Source organism: Streptopelia decaocto (assembly GCF_964273445.1).
Source record: "Streptopelia decaocto genome assembly, chromosome: 2".
NCBI classification, from domain to species: Eukaryota; Metazoa; Chordata; class Aves; order Columbiformes; family Columbidae; genus Streptopelia; species Streptopelia decaocto.
In genome coordinates this window covers 109,009,412-109,017,320 of record NC_138655.1, presented here as the reverse complement: position 1 = coordinate 109,017,320, position 7,909 = coordinate 109,009,412, and the positions used below count along the sequence as shown (strand labels likewise).

General features: G+C 46.4%; 1 long non-coding RNA gene across 1 annotated transcript in view; it reads right to left on the bottom strand.

The window, feature by feature from the left end:
- LOC309436002 overlaps window positions 1-7,474 on the bottom strand; it is a 33,045-nt gene extending 25,571 nt beyond the window's left edge. The window contains exons 1-2 of the long non-coding RNA XR_014183262.1: window positions 7,362-7,474; window positions 3,105-3,193 (exon numbers count right to left, since the gene is read on the bottom strand). This is a non-coding gene — a long non-coding RNA (uncharacterized lncRNA). The remainder of the gene's footprint in view (window positions 1-3,104; window positions 3,194-7,361) is intronic.
- Between the last annotated feature and the right edge of the window lie 435 nt (window positions 7,475-7,909).

Genomic DNA, 7,909 nt, shown 5'->3' with positions numbered 1-7,909 from the left:
GGTAAGTAAAGGCCAGAGAGAAAGGAAGCAAAGGCAGAGTTGAAGCAGCAGGGAAAGCAGCGTCTGCATTCGTCTCCAGCATGGTGTGGAGCAATGGGATGGGGTGACAGAGGTGCAGAGCAGACTCTTTGCTCATTCAAGACGGATGTGGTGTCCAGATAGGCCTAAATTCTCCTAAAATTTCAAGAAGCCTCTCATGCATTAGTTTACAGTTCCTTCCTTGCAATGCACACCTCCTCATCTGGTCTGCCTTGCTGCAATAGCTGACCTGATTTTTCATGTCTTCTAAACAAGGTGCAAGTTTTGAGCAAAGGAAGAAGCCAGTCTGGAACATTAATGTGTTGTCAAGATAAATGCATCTACAAAAAGATTGTTACAAGTCAACTCTTGAGTTACCTAAATTCATATTAATCACTGTAATTGATTACTGAGCATTTGAATGGCTTTACATACGCTTCATAGTTGCTGTGATAGATGTATCAGATGTATCAATCCAGAAAGAGCTCTTAGTTTGTTGACTTAAAATTTCCCAGCTGAAATCAGAATAACCACCAATTCTGAATTCACTTTGACCTGTTGAAGAGCCCTAAACACTCATGTTTCAAAAAATGGTTGGAACTGGCTCATCAAAACCACGGAATAGCAGGATGCAAGTGAAAATGAACCTGAAGCACTGCTCAGGGTTGCAGAGGCAATATACCCATTTAGCACTTCCCTACTTGTTTTGTTTTCTTTTTTTTTTTTTTAATTCCATTTAGACTTGACCAGATCTTCATTTAGGTTAAAACACAGGACCCTTGATAGACTCCAGTGGATCTCCTCATCTAACAAGTCAGCAAACCCGCAAAGCAAACACTAACTCAACAACAGCTATTTACGCTTCCTTTTTACAAACAGAAAGACAGTAATTTGAACTATTTCAGCCCTTTTCTGTTTATCGACAAACACTGAGTGATAATATCATAAGACCATGGTTCTAGTCTGCTGGAAGCTGTCCTGGGGAGCCCTGTACCCCTGAGACCCTGGATGAAGCCAGGTCAATGGAGGAGTTTGCTTTAATTGATGAGGACTGGCTTAGGGAGCAATTAAATAGTCTGAACATCTATAAAGCCATGGGTCCAGATGGGATGCATCCGCGGGTGTTGAGGGAGCTGGCTGAAGTCATTGTTGGACTGCTCTCCATCATCTTTGTCAAGTCTTGGGAAATGGGAGAGGTGCCTGAGGATTGGAGGAAAGCAAACGTCACTCCAGTCTTCAAAAAGGGCAGGAGGGAGGACCCGGGTAATTATAGACCAGTCAGCCTCACCTCTGTCCCTGGGAAAGTAGTGGAACAGCTTATCCTTGGTGCCATCTCAAGGCATATCAAGGATAAGAGGGTTATTAGGGGCAGTCAGCATGGCTTTACCAAGGGTAAGTCATGCTTGACCAACCTCATAGCCTTTTATGAGAATGTAAAGGTGGATGGATGTTGGCAGAGCAGTGGATGTGGTCTACCTTGACTTCAGTAAAGCCTTTGACACAGTCTCCCACAACATCCTCACAGCTAAGTTGAGGAGGTGTTGTCTAGACAATAGAGTAGTGAGGTGGGTTGCAAACTGGCTTAAGGAGAGAAGCCAGAGAGTGGTAGTCAATGGTGCGGAGTCTAGTTGGAGGCCAGTATCTAGTGGAGTGCCTCAGGGGTCAGTACTGGGGCCAACATTATTCAATATATTCATTAACAATTTGGACAAGGGAATTGAGTGTACTATCAGCAAGTTTGCTGATGACACCAAGCTGGGAGGAGTGGCTGACACGCCAGAAGGCTGTGCTGCCATCCAGCTGGACCTGGACAGGCTGGAGAGTTGGGCGGGGAATAACCTAATGAAATTTAACAAGGGAAAGTGTAGAGTCCTGCATCTTGGGCAGGAAGAACCCCATGTTCCAGCATAGGTTGGGAAATTACATACTAGAGAGCAGTGTAGGGGAAAGGGACCAGGGGGTCCCGGTGGACAACAGGATGACCATGAGCCAGCACTGTGCCCTTGTGGCCAGGAAGGCCAATGGCATCCTGGGGTGTATTAGAAGGGGGGTGGTTAGTAGATCGAAAGAGGTCCTCCTTCCCCTCTACTCCGCCCTGGTGAGACCACATCTGGAATATTGTGTCCAGTTTGGGCCCCTCATTCAAGAAGGACAGGGAACTGCTGGAGAGGGTCCAGCGTAGGACAACAAAGATGATTAAGGGAGTGGAGCACCTCCCTTATGAAGAAAGGCTGAGGGAGCTGGGTCTCTTTAGTTTGGAGAAGAGGACACTGAGGGGTGACCTTATTAATGGTTATAAATATATAAAGGGTGAGTGCCACGAGGATGGAGCCAGGCTCTTCTCGGTGGCAAACGAAAGGACAAGGGGTAATGGGATCAAGCTGGACCACAAGAGGTTCCACTTAAATTTGAGAAAAAACTTCTTCTCAGTGAGGGTGACAGAGCACTGGAACAGGCTGCCCAGGGGGTTGGTGGAGTCTCCTTCACTGGAGACATTCAAGACCCGCCTGGACATGATCCTATTTGACCTCACCTAGGCGTTCCGGTTCCAGCAGGGGGATTGAACTAGGTGATCTTTTGAGGTCCCTTCCAATCCCAAACATACTGTGATACTGTTCTGATCCCAGAACACCCAGTATTCCTGGTCTCCAGTACAAGGTCTCCAGAGCACATTGAGCACTGGGGTATTGGTCACATTTCACAGAAGAGGGAAAGTTCAAATTCCTGGTACAATCGCAGGAGAGCACTTAGAGCATCTAGGTGAAAATCACTTGAAATATACTGAAACAAACAAAACAAAAACAAACAAAACCAACACAAAACAAACCCAAACAAACTAACAGGCTGACACCTCACTAAAATAACATTACAACAGCACAGAAAGGAGAATTGGCGTAGCCAACTTTGAATGAGAGCCACCAATGACCTAGCCTTAGAAGAATGACTTTCAAAAGAACAGGAAAACAGGTAATTTCTATATTTTGTTTGCCCTAATCATCTTTCTTTTAGGCTAAATTGATGACGGGTATAAAGCATTTGTGCTTCTCTGTGTCACACCCCGCATTTAGACATGGATCTTAACTTACCTGTTACAAGAAGCAGTTGCAGGCACACCAATACTACTTCGAAGCTCCCAAATGTTTGCTGTGTGTCTTCCAAGCCTTGGGCATACAGCCTGTGTCACAGAGAGTAACCTGAGAGACTTCAAATTCATTAAGGTCCATGTTCTTACTTTTTCTCCCTTTTATAGGCAGTGGACCTGAGGAAAAGTGTCTGACTCAGGCATTCTTTAGCAGCCTTCAACCAGTCCAAAAGTAGGCATAAAATTTGCTTCAGACTACAAAATTACTTCAAGTGAGTTAAAGTAAATTTGTTGGTGTGTATGAGAGAGACAAAAGCGAATCTTTGCCATGCGTATAAAAGATATAAGCAAGCTGACATTTAGCGGGGTTCAGTCAGGTTGCTTTATCTCAATGCCACCCACCTGCTGCTGGGAAACCTCTCCAGATGATGCCCAAGTGAGTGGTTTCCTTTGCTCAGCCCCAGCCCTCCAGCCCTGCCTTCCTCCCAGAGGCAGACACCAGCCAGAGCCCTCGAGATGCTGCTGCTCCCGCTCCTGGCCCTGGCTGCAGCCTGGTCTCGTAGGTTCCCCTTGTCACCCCGGTGCGGGGCCGCGGCAGGAGGCACCCCCTATTTACATGTGAACAACAGGCTGAGGCTCTTTCTTGTGTTCTCTCTCCCTCTTTCTAGATGGACAAGCCCAAGTGTTTCTGAAACAGAGTCAAGCCTCCATCACCAGAAAGGAAACTAGAACTGCCTGGATTGACTGTACAACCCAGGGCATATCTGACTTCCAATCTGCGCTTATACATTGGTACCGACAGATACCCTCCAAAGCTCCTGAACGGATTCTGTATATCGGATCAGGTCAACCCGTTTATGATGATAATTCCAATAGAGGAAAGTATAATTCTGTGAAGAAAGGTACCAATCTCTGCTCTTTCTCCATCAATGCCATAAACTCCAACGATGAAGGTACCTACTACTGTGCCTACCGGCAGGCACACAGAACCACCAGACCACAGGCAGCCTGTACAGAAAGCTGCCTGTACCCAGAGCGGCAGCTTTACGTCAAATGCACAGAACCACCATTGCACCTTCCTGCCTCTGCAACCTACCGACACTTTTGTGCTGAGCATGTAAATAGAAACAATGCACAGGGAAAAAAGCAGAAAACCGCAGCGTGATACACCTCATCTGGCACCATGTGCTGTGCTGGGGAAAAGGAGCACTCCTGGGGATGATGGTAAGCACAGCTGGATTTAGGGAGTGACACAGAGCATCTTTGAAAAATATAGATACTTTCCCAAGTACTGCCTAAGCAGCAAAAATGAAGCAATAGCAGGGACAGAGTGTAGCAGGAGGATATTGACATGGAGACCTGGCCTGGGAGACTTCAGACCCAGGTCACACTGGAGATGCTGGTGAGACTCATCACCGATCTCTCCTGTTTCAATGTTTATGATAATGATGACTCCTTATAACACCAATACTCCTTAGCACCTCTTCCTACAGCAAGGCTCTGTTACAAGGGGATCTCCTGAAAAGATGTCCCCAAGAAAGGATTGAGAAGACTATTTCCAAGAGAAAGCTGCAGACTAAACCATGGAATATATGGAACAGGTGACCCAGCACTGCTGAGCCAGACAGCTGAGAGCAGACCACAATGACAATGACATTTCACTTAGGTGGCAATGGGATCACAATCACATGTCCATGTGATAATGTCACATACCTCAAGCACATTGTTATTTCTCCTCAATGGCAGTCTACCCCCCATCTGAGCTTCATTACTGAAGTTCCTAAAGGCCCAGACATCTTCTCTGAAAAATCTCATTGCTGCAGGTTCTCCTTGCAGCTTCCGTTTGGCCTTGAAAGATACCTTCCTCTCTGGATTTCACACATAATTGGCTTATTAATAAAGACAAAGCCTTCCAGTCAGTAAACTCTATTATTATTATTCTTTTGTTGCTCTTCTTCTTCTTCCATTGTAGATGTCTGCACTACGGGACCTGACACAAATTCATCTGTCTGTCTGTCAGAAGGGCAAAAGGACAATATGAACTTCTGGTACTACTTGTGAGATGAGATTTCATTGTTTATTATGATGCTATTGACAAAGACTCAAAAAAACATCCAGAGTAGGTTATCTCTCTTTGGTTAGACAATGATAAATCTTTCTCAGGGAAGAGAACGCCCTGTGGTGGCTGCTGCCCAAGTGACCGTTTGCCATGAAGGCTTTGCAGGAAACCTTAGCAGGGCTCTGAAATGAGGGAAAGGACAAGAAAAAGCAGAGGGCAGCAAAAAGCTGGCTGGGGAACCCTGGCTTCACTTCACCATTTTCTGAGGTAGATGGATAAGGCTCACTAGGCAGATTGGAGCTGTTTTAAGTAAGAGGAAGAGACGATGGTTCACTAGGACTTATCCCATTCATGTTACCAAAGGAGGCGGTATGTTCTAGGAAAGGCTGGTGAAATGTGCTTTTGGGACACCTTTGGGGTGTCTTTGAGAGGAGAACATCCTCGGGTAGGGCCATACTGAACATCTTGAGTTTTTTAATTGTGAGCGTGGTAGTTAAATCTGAGAGGAATGTAGCAGATGAAGAAAAACTCTTTCAAACTGTGTCTTTTAGGATCTTGTAACTCTGTTACTGCTGTGTTTGAGCTTCTCAGTAAAGTCAACCCTCTCCATAGCGGTAAGTTGAAGAATGGCCATTGGATGTGCCAAATGAGTCACTTCCTCCTCCGAGCTGCTTTATGCTTTCTCCACCTGAAGGGCTTTATCATGCTTCTGTCTCTGTTTATTCATTGCCAGGTTTAACCCACATGGGCAACATGTTGCTGTTCACCATTCTTCTTGCTACTTCTTTCCGGTCCTGTAAGCCCTTTTTCATCTCCTCTCTCCCTCCTGTGTGCCAAGAACACAGTCCTGGCTCCTAATAACAGTGGTTTCCTCCCCTTCTCACAATTTCTCTGCTTCTCCTTCCAGGTGGAGATGCCCAGGCAAACCAAGTACCGGTGCAAACCCCAGAGATCCAGAGGCAGGTGCCCGGCAGCTCCACCAGCATGACGTGCCGAATGAGAGATGAAGGAGCCGTGCACTGGTACGTGCAGCTTCCTGGAGAGCCACCAAAGAGGATACCGTACATGTCAGGACAGCAACGTGCTGTTGCAAACAGTGGAGATTCAAGGAGATTTCAAGGTGGCAAAAATCCTTCTGAGCCTCTCTATAGTCTTACAATCCATTCTTTAACCCCGAGAGATACTGGCACTTACTACTGTGCGTACTGGTTTTATCAGGGCATCACAGTGTTAGATGGAGAAAGATAAGCTGTACTAAAAGGCTCTTTGCACTTTGATCACTGCCAAAATGCAGATACTTCCCTGTTCCAGCCCTCTTTCATGATTTCCTGCAACAGGTTAAGAAAACCAACAATTTATCTTGACATCTGCCCAATATTCGATGTCAATAATCATTTCAGGACTCACACGTGTCTGTAACACCCAGAAATTTGAGAGTCCCAGTCACTTTAGGGAAAATATATTGAACATTGCTCTTGCGGTGAAAACTAGATTGTACTGAGAGCACTCACCTGACAGTGAACACAGCCTGTCTGTGTGTGTGAATGAATGTTAGCTGTAAATTTCTCCATGGGAATCCTTGGAGCAAGCAGACAAGAGTATCTCCATCCCCTCACTGTTTTCTCTTGGAAAAAAAAAGACATTAGTATTAAAGAAGGGGAGAACACGAGATGATCTTGAACATCCTCCTTCATATTTTCCTTTTATTTCCTTTGCATTTCATGAACCACAAATCCTTAAAACTGCCCAGAAAACCTAACGTTATTGTCATAGGTTCTTGCCTGATGTGGCCAGGCCAGACCTGAAATCCTCAGGCATGGGCTATGCCCCTGGCAAGCAGGGACTCTCAGGGCCTTCAGGATAAGAGTGCTGAGTTCTACACATCAGATTCTACCAACAAAGCCTGGTTTTACCATTTTGGAAAGCTAACATTTGCCTGACAGCTAAGTCAGAAAACTGAGAGAGTTTTATGCCTCCAAGTTCCTGAGGTAGGACAGAGCGCACACGCTCAATACCCTGTGAGATTTCCTCTAATATGTCTGCACCTTCAAAGAATAGCACCCATACCTCCATAGTGGTAGCTTTTCAGTTTCACTGCCTCCAAACATTGTTTTTGTGGGATTTTGGAAAGCTTTGAATACCTAACGGCTTGCTCTAGATGTTTCTAACCCCTTTAACTACTTGAAAGACAGTTTGTAGTACATGTGACCTCAGACGCTACCTGCAGTCAGCTTGCCTTCTTTCCTCATGTCCTGGGATGTGAAGACTCCACACAACCAGTCTAGGAGGTTTCTGGACTGAGGTGACAACAGCTTCCTAACACAGAAGACGGAGCAGCCAACAACAATGCCCCTCTGTGGTGGCTGCAGACAGCAGCTCTCTCTCCCCAAGCTCGCTCTTGTTTTCCAATCTTCCTTTCCAAGAAGTGTTTGCATCTCATCTACAGTTCAAAACCGAAATCCTGTGGTCGTACATTTCCCCCGACCCTTGAAACCAAAGTGGAATCACATTCCCGCGGTGCAGCTGCCCTGGTTGCTGCAGGCTGGTGCCTCCAGTGCTCTGCTGGAGGGCAGCACCAGCACAGGGGTACCGCGGGCACTTTGGCTGCCACAGCTGAGTGACTGAGCTGAAGCAGCAAAACGAGGTCTCCAATGGGACTGGGGAACGCCTCCTCCCCCCATGGGCACTGTGCACCTCTCCTCTCCCCTCCGGGTGACAGCACGTAGACACAGAACATCCGGGGTGATCTC